The sequence below is a fragment of the Triturus cristatus genome, chromosome 4_1, assembly GCF_964204655.1.
Source record: "Triturus cristatus chromosome 4_1, aTriCri1.1, whole genome shotgun sequence".
In the NCBI taxonomy this organism is placed as follows: Eukaryota; Metazoa; Chordata; class Amphibia; order Caudata; family Salamandridae; genus Triturus; species Triturus cristatus.
In genome coordinates this window covers 509,183,349-509,208,253 of record NC_140585.1, presented here as the reverse complement: position 1 = coordinate 509,208,253, position 24,905 = coordinate 509,183,349, and positions in this window count along the sequence as shown.

The window sequence follows — 24,905 nt, the reverse complement described above, 5'->3', positions numbered from 1 at the left end:
CTCCCCCCTTTCCTCTCGAACCCTACACGTACCACCTGCGGACTCCCCCAGGGGTCCTCCCTCAGCCCTACGCTCCTCAACGTCTACATGGCTCCGTTCGCCCCCATTGTCAGAACCTACGGACTCAACATTGTGTCATACACAGACGACACCCAACTCATCCTCTCCCTATCCAACGAACACAACACTGCCAGACACAACTTTCGAGAAGGCATGGAAGCCGTCAACCAAATGGATGAAAAACAGCTGCCTACAACTAAACACCAACAAAACGGAAGTACTCATCATGGGCCCAAACTCAGATGCCTGGAACGACACCGGGTGGACCCCCGCCCTCGGATGCCCGCCCACCCCCACGGACCACGCATGCAACCAGGGAATCATACTGGACTGAGAGCTCAAAATGGAACACCAGATCAACTCTGTCTCGTCCTCCTGCTTCCACACCCTCCGCCTCCTATGTAAGCCCTTAAATGGATCCCCCTCAAACACAGAAAGACCGTCACTCAAGCCCTGGTCACCAGCAGGCTCGACTACGGCAACGCACTCTATGTCGGAATAAAGGAAAACCTCACCCGCAAGCTACAGAACATCCAAAACTCCAACGCAAGACTGGTCCTCAACCTGCCAGGACACTGCCACATCTCCCATCACCTGCGCACACTCCATTGGCTCCCCATCGAAGCTAGAGTCACCTTCAAGATGCTAACCCATGCTCACAAGGCCCTCCACGACACCGGACCAGCATACTTGAATAGCCGACTCAAATTCCACGCACCCCAAAGGACCCTACAATCAGCCCAGCTCTCCTACGGTGTGGTCCCCCGCACCAGAAAGACCAGATCGGGAGGCCGCTCCTTACCCTTCCACGCAGCCAGGGCCTGGCTGGAATGACCTTCCGCTCCACCTCAGACAGATAACATCGCTCCCCATCTTCGCAAGAAACCTCAAAACCTGGCTCTTCGACAGACCCCCTCCTTGATGGACTGGAACCTGCAAAACCCCCCACACATCCCAGAACCTTGCGACCCTTACGAGTGAGTTGTCGTGTTTAACAAGCACCTGATTTGATTTGATTTGATTGATTTATTTGGTTCCATGAAAACTCTTTGACTTAAAGTGCATGTGCTAGTGCAAGTCTATAAATTAATGCTAAATTTATTTTACTAAAACCATGAGTAAAAAACTACTAGCTCACCTATGTGTTAGAACTTGTGTACATTGCGGCAGGCAGAGTGTATTGACTAATGTCCAAAATCTAATATGCTTCATAGATAATAGTTTGCATAAGGCCTACTTAAAATGTGGCTTTAAGATGTTAATTTGTCATGGGGCATTTAAAGACAAGTATAAAGTTCCTCAGTGGCATTCAGACCCCTTGGGTGTTTTGTATCGAGGTTAATGATGTAATTGGCCTCTAGTAGTCTAAGTGCTCTTTCCCTGTCACTGCCACTTTTACTTGGTGGGACTGAACCTATCAAAAAGTATCTCAGGCCATTGGGGTCTGCTTTGTGTGCCTCACTGAAATGTCTGACTACTAGGTACGCCTGATCTTGATTTTTTAACACTCTTATGTGCTGGAGTACCCTCTTCTGTCCCTGTAGTATCGTGCTACCAATGTAGCACAACCCACAAGGGCACTCCAGCACATAGACGACATAATCAGATTTGCAATTGAGGGACTTGGTGATGGGATTTTCTTTGTCACTGAAAGGGGTTTTGATTGTAGTTTGATTGCTGCCGTGTTGGCACACCTTACATACTTTGCATGTGAAGAACCCCTTTCTTTGGGTCAGCCACAAGCTTTTGCTGGGACCTGCAGGGTCGTTCTGGACCAAAATGTCTTTCATAGACACTGCCCTGCTGTACGTGATTGCTGGTTTTCTCGGGAGCAGATGACCAATCATAGGGTCACTTAAAACCAGGGGCCAATTTTTAGTTAACAGCTTTCTGATTTGTTTTTCTTGTTTGTTAAATTTTAAAATAAATCTGAAAGTGTCTCCTTCTTTTTGCTTATTCATGTCCTTGGCTAATTTCTTGTTTGTCGCAATGTCTTTTTTGAGGTGGGTTTCCTTGGGTTTGGCCCTACTCTTAAGGATGGCAGCGTCAATGCAGTGTGCGGTGTACCCCCTTTCCCAGAATTTTTGCTTGCTGGTTTCTTGCTTTGTAATAAGATCTTTTTCACAGCTGCAAATGCGTCTTAGTCTAAGCATTTTACCTTACGGAATGCTGTGGATGAGATGCTTGGGGTGTGAACTGCCTGCGTGTAGTACTGCATTGCCCGCTGTAGGTTTTTTATGTAATTTCGTTTCAAGTTTACCATCCTCAACAAAGACCTGCACATCTAGGAAATTGACACTTTCGTGGCTAATGGAGGCTGTGAAGTGTAGGTTCAATGATTTGCTGTTCAGTCCCTCTATAAAACCCTCTGCCTCACTGATTGATAAGTCCCAGATTAAAAAGAGGTAATCAGTGTACCTCCACAAGGTCTTTATCTTTTTGGTTACGAAGGGCGTGTGTTCTTTAAGCAGGACCAGCTCCTTCCACCAGCCCATATGAAGACAGGCATAGCTGGGGGAGACGCTCGCCCCCATCGCTACCCTTCGCAACTGCTGGTATAGGGTGTTTTGGAACATAAAATCGTTGTTATATAAACAAAATTCTACCATGTTTAAAAGCATGGAACTGTGTTGAGCATAGTCCGGTCCTCTTCTGGCCAGATAATATTCAAGGGCCCTCAATCCCTATGATTTATGGACGTGTATAGGGATGTCACGTCTAATGTGATTAGCAAGTATTCAGTCCGCCATGGATAGTCCATCCATTTTACTAAAAAGTCGCTTGTGTCCCGAATATAAGATGTCAAATTTTGGACATGTTCCTGTAGATAATAATCTATATATCTAGAGGTGTTCTAGAGCAGACTTTTACGTGCGGAAATAATTGGTCTACTAGGTGGTACTTGGGCATTCTTGTGGATCTTCGGAATGAAGTACAAGATGGGGACAACTGGTTTGTAGTTTTTCACGTACTTGAATTCATCCGAAGTTAATAGTCCTGTATTTTTCCACCCAATTAATTACATGTTAAAATCATTGATTACTTTACGCAATGGTGGATAGTCACTGCGCCAATAGCAATCTGTGTCCTCTTGAGTTGTTTAATATATATATATGTGTGTGTGTGTGTGTGTATATATATATATATATGTGTGTGTAGAGATTTGGCCACTCCGTGCTCCGCTAGGAACATGGAGTATAGGGCAACACTCTGACTCCGCAGCGGACCAGAGTTAGCCAGCTCGCCCCCCTGCAATACGCTCCCCACCTCCACTCCCCCATAAAAAATAGTTACAAACTACTTTAAAATTAAATAAAAACACACTTACCTGAACTGGGGCGTCCCCAGGATGCCCTCCTCCTCCTCACTGTCTCTCACCTACGTGGGACGTACATCTTGAGAGAACTGCACAGGCGCGCACATGCATGCACATTTCTCGCAAGACGTCTTGCAAGGGATTATCATAATGCCCTCCAGGCCAAGCTGAAAAATGACAAAAAGCCTTTCACCTCTATAGGCACAGTATTGCTGCTTTGGATTGATAAAAGACCATCCAAGTCAACATAGAATGAATAAAAGCAACCCCAGATACATTGCAGATTACTGAAAATATTTGAATGTAGAGGTGTCGAATTAGAGGTGGTTTACTTCATACTGGTGATGGAAGCATGTTTTAAGACTTTACGCCATTAAGCCCATCTGAGGTATGTGTGTAGCGTAGTTTACTAAACTATGGAGTGCTGTCCATAGGGACTGACAAAAGATTTCTTTATAGTAGCAAATGTATACCTGTCAACCTCTTGACTTGAAATTGCAGGTCATGTGAAGTCTTTACGAAGGTTTAATAGAAAATTGTCCATAGGTATAAGGTGTCGGATTTCTCCAAATCCACAATCCTTAAAGGGTGGTGTCACGATGATTGTACAATGTCATGAGTGATGTCATCAATTATGTCACTTGAGATGCCATCAGTGATGTCATCAATGATATCATTTAACATATACTGAGTGATGTTATATATTATACTTCACTCATGACATGTTTAATGACATCATTGATGACATTCTTAATGACTTATCAGTGATGTCATCAGGGATGTCATGAATGATGTTATTTAACATTTCATGAGTGAGGTAATGTAATATACATCACTCATGACATGTTCAATCAGATGACATCATTGATGACAACACTGATGACATGAGTGATGTCATTAACCAAGAATCTGCTGTTCAATTGGCTCTACAAAGCAGTACATACAAGTACAGCCTTTGAAATATGTAAAAAAAGAACTAATTAGCGCAAAATCATGTAAAGCATAAATTACATGAACACATGTGCTTATATATTAATAAGAAATATAATAATCAGACTGTAGCTCCCTTCCTTATGATGCTCTAGCCCCATTAGATGAGTAAGCCCCTACTATGCGTCTCCTTCACCATGTGTGCAGGGTTTTACAGAAAGCCCTTTACCTCCAGATGTTCTATCTGCATTGGGTACCAAATCGCATTTCATGCACATCTTTCACTCTGTGCACAGTTCGTTATGGGGAACCCACTCTCTCTAGACACCCAAGCCACATTCAGTGAACAAGTTCTTACCACACAGATCATTCGCCCTATGCACATCTCTTCATGGAGAGACCATGCCCTTTAGATATCCAAGCCACATTAGGTGGGAAAGCTCCTACTACACACAGCCTTCATCATGTGCACATCTCTTTACAGAGAGGCCCCTCCCTCCAGACACCCAGGCACCATTAGATCGCCAAGCCCTACCACAGAAAGTCATCATCCTGTGCATAGCTCTTCATGTAGAGCCGACTACCTGCAGAGTCTGAAGCACTGTTAGAAGGTGAGGGCCCTACTAAGCACGGCCTTTGTCCGGTGGACAACTCTACACAGAGGGCCATGTCCTCCGCACAAGCAAGTCCTATTATGAGGCTAAGCATGTTACAAATACATATACTCATTAACAGTACATATGGAATTGCAAATTTGTTCCAGATATAGCTCACTAAATACCTTTCAGTGTCAAATGCATATAGCGAACTGTCACACTCATTGGATGATGTCCTCTAATTAAATGTTGGACACTAAAACTACCCTTTGCAACCACTCTTTTAATACACCTGGCCACTGATATGTTTCATCTAGGAAGTTTTTTTTAGATTTGCAAATTATGCACTAAGTGGTGAATGTGTGGCTAATGTAGTTGATCCATAACTCCATAAAAAGTGCAGTTGTGTGAATTGCAGCATTTTATATAGCGCGGACTGGACTCGATGATATCAGGTATCAGAGCGCTTTACATGAGCACCAGTTTCGTTACAGATGGACACATTCATTTTTGTTAGGCACAGGGAGATTAAGTGATTTGCCCGGAATCACAAGAAGTTGGGTGTCGTTGCGGAGAGTCGAACCCTGAGCCCCAGCATTGAGGTCGACCGCTCTAGCTATAAGGCTACATCCTATCCCCAAGAGGCTCTAGATGGATTTGCTGTAGAATGCATTGTTGTTCTGTTCTCTACATATTGCACAAACACGCTGTTGAAATTGGTTATTCACAGTGTAGTCAGGCTATGACAATATATGCAACAATATTGAAGTTGAAGTTATTTTGTTTACTTTAATGTTGTTATGATGTTACTTTATAATGTGATGTTTATTTCATTATTTATGATTTTTGTGAAATTTATTTGTAATTATTTAAAAACATATATTTTATAGTAATGTATATTTTTGCAGGTTGTTTAATTTAATGATTGATCAAGTAGGTAATGTTTTTTCACAATTATATGTGAATTGATTATAAATGATTAATATGTTACTAGTTTAATGTTTTTTCATTTATTTGATTAAATGTTTAATATTTTTTTAAGTATGTAATAAATTTACATTTTGGGTTGAGGGTTTATTGATGGACTGGCTGAATATTGTTTTAAATAAACTACTTATAAATTAATGATAATTTATTAATTAAATCATTATGCAGTTTGAATTGGAAATACATGTATTATTTGTTTAATTTATTTTACAATATAAAACTGTTTATATTTCTTTAGAAAAACATTGTAATAATTTTTTGTTGGTTGTGGAATTGATTGTGGTTCCAATGCTTAGTGGCCGATTACGATATTGGTCGGAAAGCCTCCAACCGCTAGCCGGAAGCTTTCCAACCACGGTTGGAGGCTTTCCGACCGACACGGTTGGTTTGCGGTCCAACCGCTGATATACGATGTCGGCGGTCGGAGTGTAAACCGGCTGGTCATTCCGACATGGTTCCGATTGGCTCTTGGAGTATTCTAGACAGTCGGACCCACACCAAAATCCCCTATGACGGCTTTTTTCGCCGTCGGGATTACGATGTTGGGTTCCAACAACCTTTCCATGCTGGCCTTTCCAACAAGGAAAGACTGTCGGAAAGCGACTTTGGGGGCTTCTAGCAGGGCTCCCTTGCCTCCGCGTCCTATGGTTGGTGGTGGAGGGGGTACCTAGGGTGCCCCCTTTAAATCCCTGGAATGTGCGACAGTCACAATGGGGTGTCTGCCACAGGGTGCAGGGTTTTACACACACACACCCATTTCTTCATAGGAGCCTGTATTACGGGCAGTTTACGGCCGTAACACAAGCTCCCATAGAGAAATGGGAGTATGTGCCCGAACAGTGTTCGGTCGCATTGTGATCAGGCGGTCAGAACCACCGACCAGAGGTCGTTGGTCCTGTTTCCGCCACAATGTTGGTCAGAGGAAACTCCAACCAACATTGTAATAGGACCTCCATTGTTATTTTCAAAGTACATATTAATTATTGTTCATTTTTCTGAATTTTACATTTGTAATTTTTGATATACATTTTTTATGTTTGCATGTTTTATAATTTCACTTTTATTTACTTTTATTTCTGAAAATATGGCATTTACTGGTTGATTGTGTGGGCAACCATTAAATATACAACAATTTATATTTATTTATTTATAAATTATGCTAATTTGTATGTAACATTTTATCTTTTTAAAGCATATGAATATATGAGTATTTTATTTTATTTATTTTTTATTTTTTATTAGGCAACTTCATTACGTACAGAAAAAAAATATATAAAACATGATTTCCATTTTTTTTAGAATGCATTAGGAAATATATAATAGGTCATTGCTAAGGCATGAAAAAACTAAGTCATTTGTGGCTTGAGTATATCACACATACATATTACATTTCATTTAATCAGGACAATAACAAACAAAATTAAAACATGTAAAAAAAAAATATATATATAAGCTAGAACCTGTCTTTCCAAGAGGTAATAGGCAACCAAATTTGAGCACCACGTTGTCTAGCCTTCTTACCCTTGGCTACATAAATTGCCATTTCTTGATTGGCTATTCCCAAAAAGCGGGTTATCCAAACTTGGAAGTTGGGGGGATCGATATCTTTCCATCGTGTAGCCAGTATTAATCTATATACTGCCATACCCAGAAACAAACATACCTCTTCTTCCGAACTGTGACCAAGGGTATTGTCATAACCTAACAGAAAAAGAGTCGGAGACATATGAACTTTATGCACAAATACCTCTTCCCAGAAGTCTGAGATTTTAACTTTAAGAGTAGTTAGTTTATTACATTCAGTGAACATATGTATTAAATGTGCCGGGCCTATACTACACCTAGGACATTTATCATCTATTCTTTTTCCCCATGAAAACAATTTTGCCGGTGTAAAATATAAGTTGTATATGGTCTTATAAGATTGGGCTTTAAGAGTTGATGCTAGAAAAACCTTATCGGCGAGGGAAAGGACCTTATCTATATCGACATTTGGATTATTCAATTTGGATGCCCAGCGTGATTCCGTTCTCTCCAAGTCATCCTGTTGTTGTTCCAGCAACAGCTGATATAGTATGCTTATACTAGATTTTTTCTGTCCCCCAATAAATTCAAAAATGGAAACTTTCGACATTGAAATGTTTGAAAGCTTCGCGGAGAGAATAGAATTTATTTGGATATATTTGAAGAGATCAGAGGTCGGAATATTAAATTTAAATTGAAGATTGGAGAACCTTGCGCTAGGCGCAACGTCTAGAAAATCACCCACTGATACCAGCCCGAGGCCCTCCCACCTTTTAGCAATATCATCATTGACTTGCCTAGAGAAAAGGAAGGAGTGCCATAATGGTGTATATCTGTTAATTTTTGAGATATCAAAATGTTTGGCAATTTTCTTCCATACCCTCCAAGCGCTATCTATAATTTTAAACTTAACCTTCTTGTAATACGATGGCTCAATTTGTCTCAACAATAACCCTTTTTCTTTCTCCCCTACAGCTAACTCATATATAGAGGGGATCCGTGTCATGGCTGTGTTGTAATATATTGGGTTTATGCTAAATAGGGGAAACATCCCTTGGAGAAGGCTAGTCCAAAAATATAAAGTTATATTCGTTAGCCCCAGACCCCCTCTCTCCTGCGGAAGGGACAAGAATTTTGAGGATCTCCTAATTTTACCGTATCCCCAGATAAATTTAGAAATGTGTGTTTCTAGAGCTTTAATCATCTTATCCTCAACCTTATATGAGTATTTTCTCTATAAAATACTAATTACATTTTATTATGACTTTTGGTATATTTTGAGTTTTATTGGTGGAATGGGTGGGTTTAGTTTTCTACAAAAATGTGTCCAATTCTAATTATTTATAAAGTTAAATAAATAACATTTCAAAATTTTCAACTAATATTTGCTTTCACTGTGAGGGCTTGGGGAATAAAGAATATTTAAAACATGATTTAATAGTTCAAATAGTGTTTTAACAACTTTGGTATATTTCGATCCCTGCAGCTCGCTGTCCTCACTTCCCCACCCCATCCGACTCCCTAAATGCAGGCCCATGGCCGCAAAGTCATCATCCTCATCTTGGCTATCACATCTTGACCCCCAGCTCCCTCAATTAGATGCACAGTGTAACGATGTCTTGTCGCTAGTACTCCAGAATATGCCAGGTTGCCTCCACAGAAACATAATTTAAACGTTTATACTCCTGTTGAGGGTTTTTTCCACCCTCTCATAACACAAGGTTTTAGATAATGGACATGTGAATTCTAGACCCGCAAAAAGCAAGGCATGAGTTGCACGGGGTTATGTAACCCAACCAGCGTGAGCACATAGTGCTGTTATATTGGTATTGAAGCCACTAATGTCATCCCCAGTTTGTGTGTGGGTTAGACCCCTTTGGTAGCCTAGACCTATGCACACTTTGTTTATCACACTTGTATTGTGTATCTGGGAAAAATGGAAAATGTCAATAAAATGTTAGGATTTTTATTTGAAATGCATGCTTTTAAAATTTCTATTTAAAATGTTTATATAATTATTATTTGCATTTATATTGTTTGGGTGTATTGACTGGCTACTGCAATGTATTTTCTTTCACCAATGTTTATTGGAGTTGGGGTGATACTACTGAATCGAATCCACCCAATGTAGATACTTTGCTCAATGTGTGTTAGGTTAGTAAATAGGACAACCCCACCTCTTCATGCATTCACTTTCTTCAATGTTTGTTAGAATGAAGTTAGAATTGTAAATATAACGTTTCCAATTAATACACTTTTCCCAATGTTAATTAGAACATGGAACTATAATAATGCATCTCAATCACATCCCCTGCAGCCCCATGCTCTAATGGATGGCTGAAATTAGAAATGCAACACTTTCCCACCACCAACTTAAACACTTTCCCAATCTTTGTTAGATTGTATTTTGAATAGCTAATCTGATACTCACAATGTATGCAATTTCTCTACTCCAGTTAGAGTGAAGTTATGAATAGTAAATATGACCCGTCCTCCCATGTATGAACTTTTCCTATTATTTGTTAGACTGCATTTGCTATAATAAATCTTCTTCCTTCCAATTTAGGCAGTTTATTCAATATTGGTTAGACTGTATTTAGAATAGTAAATCTTACCTTTTTCCCACAATGTAAACACTTCCCCAATGCTAGTTAGATTAAAGTTAAAATAGCAAATGCCAGCCCCAGTATAAACACCAATGTCTGTCAGAAATTAGAATAGCATATCTGACCAGCCAATGCAGGCACATTCCCCAATCTTAGTTAGTCCAAAATTAGAATAGTAAATGTGAAGCCCTAATGTATGCACTGTCCTTAATGCTTGTTAACTGGAGTTAGAGTAGAAAGAATCCTACCCTGTCAATGTATTCATTTTCCACAAGTCTTATAGACTGATATTCCCCCCCACAATATATAAATTGTACCTAATGTTTGTAGAACTATGGGTTTGAATAGTTATTTTTTTGTTTATTGTTTTAATAGATTTGGATTGGAGTTAAGTTGCAACCTGTTACTAGAATCTATTTAAATAATACATAATTTAAAAGTATTTTATTTCTTTTTACTATTTTTAATGTATTTGCTAAATAGTTTATATTTTTGATATATGTTTTAGTATTTTAAAAAGATTAGATTTGGTTACTTATTTTCAAACAAGATTTCTAATACTTTAATACATGTAAGATAAATTAGATTTTTTAGAAATATATTAATAATATTTTTGTTTATATTATATATTATTATCAATAAATTCATATTATATTTCAAATCTATTTATTTATTTGTATAATACATTTATTGTGATGCAAATTTATTTTGCAAATTAATGTATATAATTATTTTAAAGTTCCATGTAATTTTAAGAATTGTTTTTAAAAGTTAATGAATTAAGGTTTAGTTGTTCTTTTTTATGATGTATGTATATTTTTAATAAATTAAGTTTAACATTTAGTTTAAAAAACAATAACGGTAATTAAAATTAAATTTTTATACCTACAAGTATAATGTCAATATTTGGACCACAATAGTTTGATTGTGGATATTTTGTAATTTAAATCATTTCAATGTAAAGTTGATATTTTGCTTGTCAATATTTTGACAAGAACATTTTTGTGCCACAATACTTTTATTGAAACTAATTGGTTGTATGTCATTTAAAATAACCGTAACTTGTACTGCCAAAGAACATGTGGAGGGTATGTTTGCTTGTTACTTCGCAATGTATATGGTGACAGTTTTTTATGTGGTTTTAAGACGGTTCTATGAATCCATTGTATCTTTTGTATCAATGGAGGTGGTAGGATAAATAGGAAGCTAGGAATTGATCTTTTTAGGGGGAGTTTATTGTAGTTTCATTAAATGATGTATTGTATTTGTGATTTAATTTAGGTATGTTTTTGTCCTTGTTAAAGCCCTGAAGATGTTCACAGTGGTGAACGAAACACTTTGGCTGTGTTGTTTTGCTGTAACACTTGGATCTACATGTATACTGTACAACCACAATAAAGAAGATATGGAGCATTCTACATATAGATTTAGAATCTTTTACATTATTAACGACCATTGGTGCTCCACTATATCTATCTTTATATATTGTGGCCTCAGGTCGCACCCTTGAGCAGCGGGTGCTTATAGCGAGTGCACAATGTTTGTTTTAAAATTACTTATTGTCAGACAAAGGGTAGGTGCTGTTCATTGTGCTTGCTTTTCATTTTGTATGTTTTCACACAATATGATTGTGGTTGAAGTTCTGTCATACAAGTCTTACTGCCACAAGGAGGAGCCCTTAGTGTGACACAAGGGAAAAGAGAGTCAAGAGAAGATAGGCGGACAATATTTATAGTGAACATGGCCACAAAAGTGCACGGTTTCAGTCACAAATGATTAATCATTGTCAATGGGTTACTTTCCCAGTTTCTAAAGTTGTGGAAGAAGTGCATGTATTTCATCTTATTCTAGGGCTTACAGAATTCTTGTTGCAGCCATAGCGTCAGACTCAACTTGTTCCATGTCAATTATTTCACACCGTTGTCCTTCCTCCACAACAATTTAGGTTACAGTCTGCTATTGTAGTGTTGCATGTAGCTATGTATGTCAGGTTAAAAGCAAAACTGTTAAGTGAACAACCTGAGGTATTTTATTAGATGAGATGAGAAAGACGTGTGGGTCCAGCACAGCAACTTGAATAATATTCTATTATTTTGAGAGTTAGTATAAAGTTTAAAAGCATAGGTGAGATGGCCTACCCATTTTAGGCTACTGATATTCTACATGGCATTCACTAACATGAAGCCTAATTTGCTTATTGTCAGTGTACATTTGTAAATGTGTGTTTTAGTGCTTCATAATGTTGGCAAAGGGGTAGCACTTCCACAAATGATATGATGGATTCTTGGGAAACATATTGTTCTGCCTAATGTTCCTGTTGGATGTAGTGTCTACATGTTCTGTCTCTACAGATTTGCCAGAACTGCCACACTTGGGGATGTACATTTGGGGGAAATTTTGGATAGGCAATGCATGTCACACTCTCCACCCCCAATTCCACAGGAGCAAAACAGTTGGTTCAAGGACACTACAAAAAAGTTCAGAGTAAACAAATAGCCTTGTTTTACTATTATCATGCCCTTGTCAGTGTGGACCTCATGTGTATTGCTGATTGTAAGCCACACACATAATAGAACTCTATGCTAGCCTCTGAGATTTTCTGTCACTCCAGCTCAAGGGTGTGACTCCAGCTCTTGGGTGTGACTCGATTTGAAACTTGCTATGGACCTCCCTGCTTGCTTTTGAGAGTGCTGAACAGGATGCAGCAAAATATCTTCAGGTCCCTGCTCTACAGCCTCCAGATGAGCAGATCTCATTCTTCAACAGCATTACTGGAGTCCTTCATCATGCTTTCCATTTCTGTGGTGCTTTCCAGCAACTACTTCATAGTCCTTTCTTTATTACTTGCTGGAATATGAAAGCCCACCTGTAGTCTGGAAGTAAGAATTTGTAGGCCATGGAGAGGCTCCACCTGGAAGACGTTGCAGCTGAGATATTGCCCCTTTCCATAGTGGACACAGATATGACAAGAGGGGTCTCTTCCTCTCTTTACTCAGTGGGCCTTTCCTCCCCATTACACTATTAATCAGCCCAGGTGATCGAAGGCCCACAGTCCTTAAAAACAAGGGACCATTAGCTAATCGGAATGAAACAAGACCCACCTGCTATAGATACAAAGCCTGGCCTGAGCAATGAAATAAGGCCAACCAATACAAGCACATATGCTTGAACAAAGCCTCTCGGATAGTGCATTCCTGACCAAACTACCACTACAAGTCCATTGACCATGGAGATAGTTGATGTATAGGGTTGCCACCAACCACATTTTTTATTAGTGTGACTAGTATTTTAATGTCCTGGCAAGTACATTAGGAAAATCACCTAAAGTCGATTTTTTTCCCTTATCGGTACACAATTTAAAAAGCAACTATAAAAAGAAAGTCTGTTCTAGAGCTGCCTTAATTTTAGTAAAGTAAAGAAACACAGAAAAACTATATTATAGCCTTATAGCCCGGCTATTAAAGGCCCGCTGCAGCGTTAAAGGCCCGAGCCGATGGCGAGGGACTTTAACAAGGCAGCGGGACTTTAATAGCGGTATAGCTCTGCTACGAAGGGCTATAAGACTATTAGAACATTCTGCCACTAGAGGGCAGAAGGTTCTAACAAATTAAACAAAGGCTTCTCGAAGCTCGAGGGGATTTAAATCCCCTCGAGGTTCGAGAGGCCTTTGTAAAACATTGGAATGTTGCTCTGCGGGCCTTTACCGGCCCGTAGAAGCAGGGAGCACTCCATTGTCTACAATGGAGCTCCCAACATTCCAATGTTCTAATAAAAATTAATAAGTTCATTTGATATAAAACTATATTTAAGTATAATGCCAGAGCAATTGAAGAATCTTAAAATATAAACAAATGGAGGACAGAGGAAAGTTGGCAACCTATTGACATATCAAGGGTGGCTGTAGTCAAATCCAGCAATGGCATACTGGAGGCAGCTGGAACCAGCTTCATGAAAAGAGCCCATGTATTCTTCTACTTTGTTCTGGCTACCCCCGAACTGTGAATACAAAGCTGTGTAGTTCGGATCCACTTGGCCTTCAGTGAGCCAATATATTCTTGTGCTCTGCTTCTGATCCCCATACCTTCTACCCTTGCTACTGGACCTCTCCGCATATCATACATCGCGTATGTGGGAGTAGATAAAGAGTTGCAAATGCAAAGTTTTAACTGTCCTCAATATAATATACTTTTGTAAGCTTGACATTGTTGGGTCTGTCATACTCGTATTATCAGAATTACACATTTCTAATGCGTTTTGTTTTAGTGCTTTACATTAACTCATCTTCCCCCACTCTTTCTGTGCACCAAGGAGCCTTAACTGTGATCTTCATTCTTAAATATTTGTATGAAATGCAATTAGTTCTATGGTCTTTCTCTCTCTGCAATATTCATAAAATGTAATGTTTTCTAATTCTGATGTTCCTGGAAAGGATGGATCTACAGATGTACACAATTGAAGGCCACTTGTTTCAGTCCAACAGAAGGGCTGTTTATGTTTTGAATGTGATATTGTTTTTTGTGTAAGGCATAGCTCAGCATCAGTTACGTACCTCTCTAACCCCTATGCACCAATGAAGAAATCTCCTCAAGCAGCCGTTATCATTTCTCCCAAAGAACACCTTTCAAGATGGTCAGATCGTGGCCTGTCAGAGGATGACATTGCCTCAATACGGGCTGACCACAACCTTACCAACCAAACCCTAACTTCATTAACCCCTGTCAAAATCAAAACCAAATTAGGCAACACAAAGCTACAGCTCATCACCATGGGGAACATGGGAAACAAAACCTCTCTAATGTCATCACTATTTGTCTCTCCTGAATCCTCACCTGTCACACCAGCAAGAATTGACAATAAATGCACTCTACTTAACTTCCGGTCTGCAGAAAAACACTGCACCGAGATAGCCAAGGTCATCTGCCCACATAACTGAGACCTCCTGTACCTCATAGAAACTTGCAGCGCACATAGAAAGAGCAAATCACCATTATTGATTGTTTAAGTACAGGAAGGTGACCCTTCTTGCACATCAACAATCGTCCCTGCAATGAAACATGGCAGCAGGGTGCCTGTGCTGGAAGCTTTTTTTTTAACCAGCGCTAGGGAAAACACAGGGGTGCACCGTATTTTTGTGAATGCGGTGCTTCCCTGCATTTTCAAAATGTCAGAGCGCGGCGCTGCATAATTTGGCGTAATTCTGACATTTTCGTAAATATGCACCCTATTCTTTTTCGAAATGCAACATTTGACATCTGTTCCAAACTCCCTTTTAGATTACAGAAATTTGGACATCTGCCCACTCATGATATAAATTAAACTGACTTTTAGTTCTGAAACATTGCTACATTAAACCTCCTGAGCCACATAAGTCTGCTATCTTCCCTGGCACTTTTGAATGTATTCAATCCAGACACCTCCTCATCTAGACTCCACTAAGGTGCCACTTTTCCCCTTTATTGTACATCCTGACTTCATTCCGGACTTGATAGTAGTTCAGGGCAAGGTCCCTTGCCATTCTACTAACAAATGGTGCTGTTTTCAGCTCCCCCTGCACTGGCGCACTTTAGACTGCCAAGCACCAACGCACACACCCATGTGCCATAGTGGAAGAGTGTGTGTGTGCTGTAAAGATACATGTTTGTACTGGGTTGGAGACCTTTCCAGAATAAACCTTTAACACATTGCTGCTTTGTATTTGTACTATATACTGCAGTGCACATGCAGACCCATGCACACCCTTGGAACGCACTCTTGACCCAAATTAACACAAAGCAGTGTGTAGCATAACTTTTGGAAATGGTCCAATGCCAATCCTGATTTGTTTTGGATAGTAAATCCCAGAATAACACTTTGCGTGTCGAGAAAAATGTGGTACTTATTCAGTTCTAAACAAAAGTAAAAATTCATGAAAAAAAGGTTAAACACAAAGGGGCAGATATACAAGCCCCTCGCACCACTTTTGTGTCATTTTGAACTTGGGAGAAATGACGCAAAAGTGGTGCAAAGGGCTTGTAAATCTGCCCCAATGTTTAACTGTATGGATATGTACAGAAAATGAAACAATTACAGAAAGATATAAGGAAATATACATAGAGATTATTACAATAAATTATTAGTTAAGAGGCTGGGGTAATACAGAGCCAACAAAATATTTGCTGCTTTTAACACATTATGGAACCATAGTAGCAAGCACACACATGGCAGGGATACAGAAGACTGAGAAAAAGTACATAACGTGCAAACCTGAACTAGAAATGCTTCATGTGTATGAGGCAGTTAACAGCTCATAGTGATGAAAGGAAATAGGTGCACGAAAGAGGGGCTGGCTCCACCGAAACTATTTCAGATTTCTTTTCAAAGGCGGGTGTAATGTAGTCACGTCAAATCCCAAAACATACCCTATCACTGCTGAAAGCTATACCACCTTGAAGGTGATGCGTCAGGATCACCTCAGATGGTGTTTGTTGCTGCCTTTATCACTCACAAGGGACAACTGCCATTGTGGGGCTAAACTAGATGCCATACCACTCTACCTGTCCCAGTGCTTAACACTTCCTAATGGATTTTGGAGAGGAGCAGTGAACTAACATTGAAGAATAAATGTCCAAAGGTCAAAGGGGGAACCTTGCACAATCCTAAACTAGGTGGGGTTTTCCGACTCCCAAACCAATCAAGATACTTTGGGGCTGAAGAGTTCCATTATGCAGGTAAAGGACTGCAAGAAGAGAAGTCCAGAACAGGAGGGAAGATAAAAAAATAATGGTTTTACTTCCCTCAACTGAAGCCAAAACTCCTCTTGGCAGAACAAGAATAATAGATAGAGCTTTTAAAACCATTAATAGGAGACAAAATCAGAACATTATACACAACACAGAGGAAGAGGATATCATGGATGAAATAAACCTCATTGTCACAGCGACAGGCAACAATGACTATTAACGTGGAGTAGGGAGCATTGCTTTTCTCAGTTTATTGAGGTTTGGGTACAAACACCTGAAAGCACAAATGGAAGGTATAAACTATCTGACACAAACCTTTTCAAGTACTTGGAAATCGGTCTGTATTTACAACCTCTTATGACATGGAAAAGCTAGCGATGTCCCCCACAATGAATCCTGTAGCTGATTTGCAGTTGGGTGATATTGGAATCCCACCAAGAGATGTGCCTTGCAATTAGCGCTTACTCTAGACATCAAAGACATTTCCATTCCCACGCAACTCTGGCTTCGAAGTTTGATTGATGATGGTTTTGCTTGAATACCTCAATGAGATGTATTTTTTGTATTGTCGCCTTTCGCAAAAATGTTCATAAAATATAAAATAAAAATGAAAAGAGAGGCATTCCCTGTTATGTTTAACAGCTTGCCAACGGTAGGGATCGCCATGGTGAATATAATTTACATTAGTCACTTGATTACGTGATGGGCCGATAGTGCCCGGTGAGAAGTGAAACAGGACAACAAAACTAAATTGCACAGATGTACGTTTGTTACAGAAACACCACTGAACAAGTTAGGGTGTTGGACAATCTTGAATTGTAGAAACGGGGGCAAATGACGTTTCACATATGATGAATACAGGCCCCAGCTAGGCCCGCAGAGTACAAGGGTTCGCTCTCCTGTAACAAAAACTAGAAGGAAGTTGGCACGGAAACTGCAAAATACAAAGACAGAGTTTATTAACCCTTAAGGGTGGTCCTACAACCTATACAACACTCTTCAGTATTGCATAGAGTAGCACAAAGAACTTGCATACACAGTCCCCTTTTATACACAACAGAGGGGCTCATAAGTGGGTGGATACAGCATGAAGCAGAGTTCATTACCTTTTATGGTCATTTTCGATACAGAACCAATATGTGGGCGGAGTTAACACACTCCTTAAGCCCGCGAAAACATGGTCAAGCAAGGACTAACTGATAACAGATGTGGTCAAGTCTGGGCATGCGCCAGACGGACAAAGGAGCTATTTATAGACTGTTACTGGGCAGATTACAAGAACAACTAGCGAAAAGGTAGGACTCTTCTCGTGCTGAGCACGTGGAGACACGACAATACAAAATGGAGTCCGGACATTAGTCAACATAAGACAAGAAACATGTTTCAACTAGAGAGAATTCATGTCTTTAGTGAATGCTTAATCATATCGCTGTTTTAGTTTTCAACAGACGACCCTTTCAGCATTTACTGAAGACATTCGGCTTATTAGGATAATCATCATATATATCAATTTTCATCATCTCTTCTACCTCTTTAGTTAAATGTTTCTGATAGGTGACATTGGCAATAGCTTTCTTATCAGGAATACAGAATGACACACATAGGGAACAAAGTAAAGGACCACAGTGGACACAAATGCAACAAGAAAACAGAATTGCTACAATAATACAAAGACCAGTCAAAACCTTCCACCCCCATGTGGTGATCATTGCCCAAAACCATCCAGACAACGTCCAAGTGCCATTTTCTGTATGGATTTCAGCTGCAATTTTATGTAATTTATTGATAGCGTTATAAACTGATGGCGTATGGTCAGGAATAAACACACAACAACTACTTCCGATAATTTTACATGCTCCACCTCGGTCAGCTAACATAACATCTAATACCATACGATTCTGTAATGCAACAATTCTGGTAATTTGTAATTCTTCCGTAAGATTCCCAAGAGCAGCAGCGGTTTGATTTGTCACAGCCTCTACAACTCTTGTTAATCTTCGAACTTTCCTACTATTTAGGGCACCTCCAACAAAGAAAAACAATCCTAAATTAAAATCAATATACTGCTGCAAACTAGTATCAGTTTGGTCGACATCGTCAATAGATAGAGTACGTTTATACCTATTTACAGTCACATTGTTCAACAACTTCAAATCTTTATGATAAGATGCAGGGGCCAAAAATACAGGAGGTAATAGGAATGCTACATAGCATACTCCGGACCAACCGGCTGGCAAACGATAATAACCCTTATTCCCACATACAAAGTATGTGTTATGGGAAGCTAAGAAAGTACTATTATTCAACCCGTCAATGTTCAGGATAATGATACAGTCACTAACACCAACAGGAATATAACCCACACTCTGGACACACAGGTCCGCTTGAGCTTGTGCCACTTGAATCACAAACCGTTCTCTCCCTACAGTGTCTCTAGTGTTCGTGAAAATGTAGGGGATCGATTCATTGTCTGGTCGATATTCCTCCCATTCCCATATTGTCCCATTCGCTTGTGGATAACCATCTTTATCTTGATGACATTCCCTATTAAGTCTAAAGAGTAATCGTCCCACTGTAGGTTTCCGTGTGGCAAAAAGCAAAGTGTACCATGCTCTACAAGAGCCATTATGAGAAAAGGGAAGAGGTATGAATGGCGTTCCTCCTTTCTTCTGATGAGCTGGCATCATACCACATATCCAACAGTTCGTAGCATTAGTAGCAACATGGGTGTGATGCAACATCTGGATGAAAGTGTTATTCAAATAAGACTGACGATGCTTCAATTCTTGATACAGAAGGGTATAAAAGTAGTGCTCCTCAGGCACTGGGGTGGTCAAAACAAGCAACTCACGGGCAGGAGTCACATCCTCAACAAACCATGTGGTGATACCAACAATAGCCACAATGATAATAAAGCTTGTCGCACAAAGAATCTTCTTCTTCTCCAACTTGTAGTAAGAAGTCAATATCTTCCTGAAACTAAAAAGGTTGTCAGAACTCTTCCCCTTAGGCAGCCGTTGATTTCTTCACCAGCGGGCCAAGACGGGTGTCGCTACACTAATGCAGGGCTGATCCCCCCCCCCCTTGCCACATTGGCTCTCCGTTTCACTAACCTAAGGGCCGTTCTGACAACTTTAGATACAGCAATCACTTTCTTGGTCGGAGGTGATATCTTCCTCCTCCAGGAATCGTTTGGTTCGGGAAGAGCTCCTCAGTGTCGTTCGGTTCCACAGCACGGCCTTTCTCCGCAGTCAGGATTTCTCGATGGTCGGTCAACACAGCAGGCTCCACCAATCCAGGCGGCACTTTACGACAGTGCAAGGAGTGGATCCAGTTCTTCCGATTAGAAACCCGCACAGCTGTCCTCGTTGCGAGCAAGACTTGCTCAGGACCAACCCATCTCGGCTCCAGACTGTTCGTCCTTTCGAAAACCTTCAGCATCACCTGGTCCCCAGGTCGGAGATTATGACCTTCACCTGTGGACCGATCAGGGAGCGCTTCTCGAACCTGTTGATGAATAGAAACCAAATTATCCGTTAACTGTGCCAGATAATCATTCATCATTACACAAGGTACATCATGCAGTGACTTAGGTTTTGGTGGACCCCAAATATTCATTGGGCGTCCAAAGACGATCTCATAAGGTGTGAGACCGGTCCGAGAATGCGGTATCGATCTAATTGACAATAATGCCAGCGGTAAAGCGTCTGGCCAAGTCAAAGAAGTCGAAGCTTGGATCTTAGCGATCTTAAGCTTCAGAGTACCGTTATACTTCTCTACCAATCCCGCAGACTGAGGGTGAAATACTGCATAGAACTTCTGGGTAATGCCTAGACCCTTCAGGATATACTTTATAACGTCTGCTATAAAATGAGGTCCGTTATCACTCCATAACAATCTGCAAACACCGTATCGAGGGAAGAACTCCTTCAATAGCATCTTGGCTGTAGTCATTGCAGTATTGTCTTTCGTAGGGTATGCCTCAACCCATTTGCTGAAGGCACAAACCACTACTAGAACATACTTCAGATTGTTACAGCGCTCAAGCTGAATGTAATCCATCTGCAAAACCTCAAAGGGTGCAGTAGGTGTTGCAAATCCTCCTGCTGGAGTTCGTGTACCCTTTCCTGGGTTATACCTCAGGCAAATCATGCAAGTCTGCACTACCCTCTTTGCCGTACTAGCGATCTCCGGATGCTCCCAAACTCGTGTGAGTAATTTAACAATTGCGGAAGCTCCGACATGCGCTAGTCCATGTGCCATCTGAACCATAGGTTGTACGAAGGCTGTGGGTAACTTCCATTTATCCATCTGCTTATTTCTCCAACACCCTTCGTCATCTAATTTTCCATCATTGGACCATTGCTCCCGTTCTTTATCAGAAGCGGTCCTCTGTATCTCCAGCACTTCTCTCCTAGCATCGTGCCATCTTTCTGCCTGTGACTTCACAACATACATTGCAGTAGCACCAGGCTGCATCGCAGTCTCTCGTGCCACCCGGTCTGCCAGAGCATTCCCTTCTCCAACTTTATCAACCACTTTCTTATGGGCACTACATTTAATTATAGCAATCTTCTTTGGATATGTTAATGCAGTCAAAAGGTTGTGAACTAACTCCCCATACATTATCTGCGCTCCATGGGACGTTAGAAACCCTCTCTCCTTCCAAAGTAGGCCGAAATCGTGCGCTACTCCGAAGGCATAGCGGCTATCTGTATAGACATTCACACACAATCCTGCACTGAGCTCACATGCTCGTGTTAATGCTATCAGTTCCGCTGCTTGAGCTGATTTCTGCGGTATGCGTGCTGTCTCCACTATTGTTTGCAGTGTGGTAATTGCATACGCTGCTGAAGTCGTACCATCTGGTAGCTTCAGGCATGATCCGTCCACCCACAGTTCTCCATCTACATCTGTAAAGGGCGTATCCTGGAGATCAATACGACCCTTTGTCTGTTCCTCAGTCACAAGAATACAATCATGCGCTTTTCGTGCTTCACACTGAGTTTCCGGGAACGGCAACAATGTGGCTGGATTTAACGTTGCACACCTCTTTAACGTAATATGAGGAGCCAAAAGCGTCAACTCATATCCCGTTAAACGGGCACTGGTCAAATGTTGCGTCTTTGTCTGATTAAGCAGGGCATCAACAGCATGGGGGACTAATACCAACAGCTTATGAGATAGCACAATTCCCTCGCTTTGGCGTATTGACACAGCTGTCGCCGCAACCGAGCGAAAACAACCAGGCAACGCTCGGGCAACAGGATCAAGTACAGCCGAAAAGTATGCACAAGGTCGCTGCTTGTCGCCGTGCATCTGCACTAAAACTGATAATGCACATCCATCTTTCTCATGCACGTACAGTGAAAAGGGCTTCGTATAATCAGGGGTACCTAACACTGGTGCTGAACAAAGGGCTTGTCGTAATTGCTGAAAGGCAATTTCACACTCATTTGACCAGGGAAGAGGAATTGGTGTGTCTTTTGTCAAAAGTGCTAACAATGGCTTAGCTATGTGTGAAAATCCCAATATCCATTGCCTACAAAAAGAGGCAAGACCCAAAAATGCACGCACGTCCTTCTGTGTGGAAGGCACTGGCGTGTCCAAAATTGCTTGAATACGATCTGGTGTGAGTGCATGCCCCTCCTTAGACAAAAGGTGACCCAAATAAGTCACCTTTGGTCTACAGAATTGCAATTTCTTCTTCGACACTTTGTGATTGTGAGATGCCAAAAAAGAAAGCAAGGATAACGTACTCTTCTCACACAGCTCAGGAGTGTCAGCCGCCAACAAGATGTCATCGACATATTGTATAAGGGCGACACCCTTGGGCAGAACAAAGGAATCCAATTGCCTTTTCAATGCTTGACTGTAAATACTAGGGCTTTCTGTGTAGCCCTGAGGGACTCTACAAAATCTATAAGACCTATTATTCAGAGTAAAACCGAAAAGGTATCGGCTATCAGGGTGAATAGGGATCGAAAAGAAGGCATTTTTCAAATCAATAACTGAAAACGTGGCCGCCGTTGGCGGGACCAAAGTGAGTAACGTCGTGATGTCAGAAACCACTTGATACTGAGGTATCACTATCTTGTTCACTTCCCTTAAATCAATGATAAACCGATAAACCCTGGTATCCGTATCTTTCTTCAAAATGGGTAAGATAGGACTGTTGCAAACATTATAGGGAACTTCTTCCACTACCCCCGCCTCAATCAAATCCTGCACAATCTGTATGAGTGCCTCCTCCCCCTCCTGGGAAATATGATACTGAGGGAGGCGTGGTAGCACCGCACCCTCCTGGACACTAATGTGGACAGGCGGAATCACCATCTGTCCCACATCAGTATCCGAAGTGGCCCACAAAGAACGAGGGAGGGAAGCTAATGCAGTATCCTCCGCAACCACACACATCCGGTCTGTCATCGGGTGATTATCGTTTAAAATCACCCGTACTCCAGCGGGGGAACAGCGGATCGTAGCTCTGAAATACTTGAGCATATCAAGACCCATAATGTTGTCAGGCGTGTTCGGGGCAAGCAGAAACGGACAGGGTGCAGAAAAGGGAGCAACATGGAATGCAAGGGGTCGGGAAAGAGGGCTTCGAGAGAGTGTACCATCAAACCCTACCGATGTAACCATTGGGGGAGCCCTCGGAACCAATTGTTTGGACAGCGCACTGCGGGTAGCTCCTGTATCAACTAGGAACCGATCAGTAGAACCCAAAACATTTGCTGAAACATAAGGACCCTTTTGATCAACCGGCACTTCAACTGATTCTAACCCCCATCCAACGCAATCCTATGCATGCTGTGAGTCATGATACCCAGAACGGTCGTTCCCAGACATTTGATACTGATGTTGCCTATCAAACACATTAGGCCTATCCCGTTGCTGTACGCTAGGCTCAAATCGAGTGCGATCATTAGAGTTCCCTCTATAATTCGAAAAGCCCCCTCTTCCTCTCGGCGGTCCCTGACCACGTCCCGGACGAGATGCATACAACACCGGACAATCTCTGGCCCAATTACCCGACTGTTTACAATACGCACATTGATTTCTATTTACATCTGACCGACCCGAAGGGGGACCATAGAATCCTCCCCTACCTCTATCGACACCCCGACGAGGCGGACCATACACTTGCGCTAACATCACCTTCTCCTCCTGCCCCTTCGCTTCTTGCTCCTGACGCTCATAATACTGAGCCATGGTCAGGAGGGATGCCGGAGACGAAGTGGACCAAGAACTTTCACTCGCTTTTAAACGAGCTGCTATTCCCGGTAATAAGTTCGCCACATATTTATCCACAAACAGATGGCGACCCGTATCATCCGTAAGTGACTGACCACTGAAATCATGAAATGTCTCCTCAAAGCGCGTAAAGAAATCTGAGACTGATTCATCAACCTTCTGTTTACACGATGCTAACATATTCCAGTCAATCTTTTTAGGGGGAATAATCGTTTTCAGCTTAGTCAAAATAGCAGCAGGAAGATCTAAAATAATCCGCGGTGGTTTTTGCGCGGGTTTTCTCTCCTTATCCTCATCCTCAATCTCGGACCATCTAGCCTTAAAAGCGGGAACATCATCCACCTTCCGCACAGATCTCCACATATCCGGTGGTAATATGAGCCCAAAAAACAAGTCTATATCTGCTAAAGTCATAGTACAAGAATTCAAGGCCCCCTCGACCTCTTCATAAAAGGCCACTGGATTCTTGCGCGGGTCAGGCAATGCATTCTTTAATGCCATAACATCAGCCCTATGCCAGGGAGTATAGACCCAGTTATACACAAAATATCCCTTAGCATCGGCGGAAGTAATATCTGAACTAGTTCCCGCTCCTTTAGGAGGAACATACAAAGGTGCCGCCTCTCGCATCGGTTTAGCATGCACTAGTTCGCTCTTATCTGAGTGGGAGGAAGATGGTTGGTCATCGCTGATAGGTGGATCCGACTGCTCCTCCTCCCCTGCCTTTAGGCGCGCTCTCTCTTTAAGGTCACTCGCCGCGTCCCGCAGTGCAAACAGTCGCCGGACCGCATCAGGAGCCTTAGAGGGAGAAAAAACACCGTTACGCAATGCTTTAGCATCTAATACTACATCATCAGGCTCAAAAACTTCTGAATATTTCCGAAAGGCAGTAATCACTTCATCAGAAAAG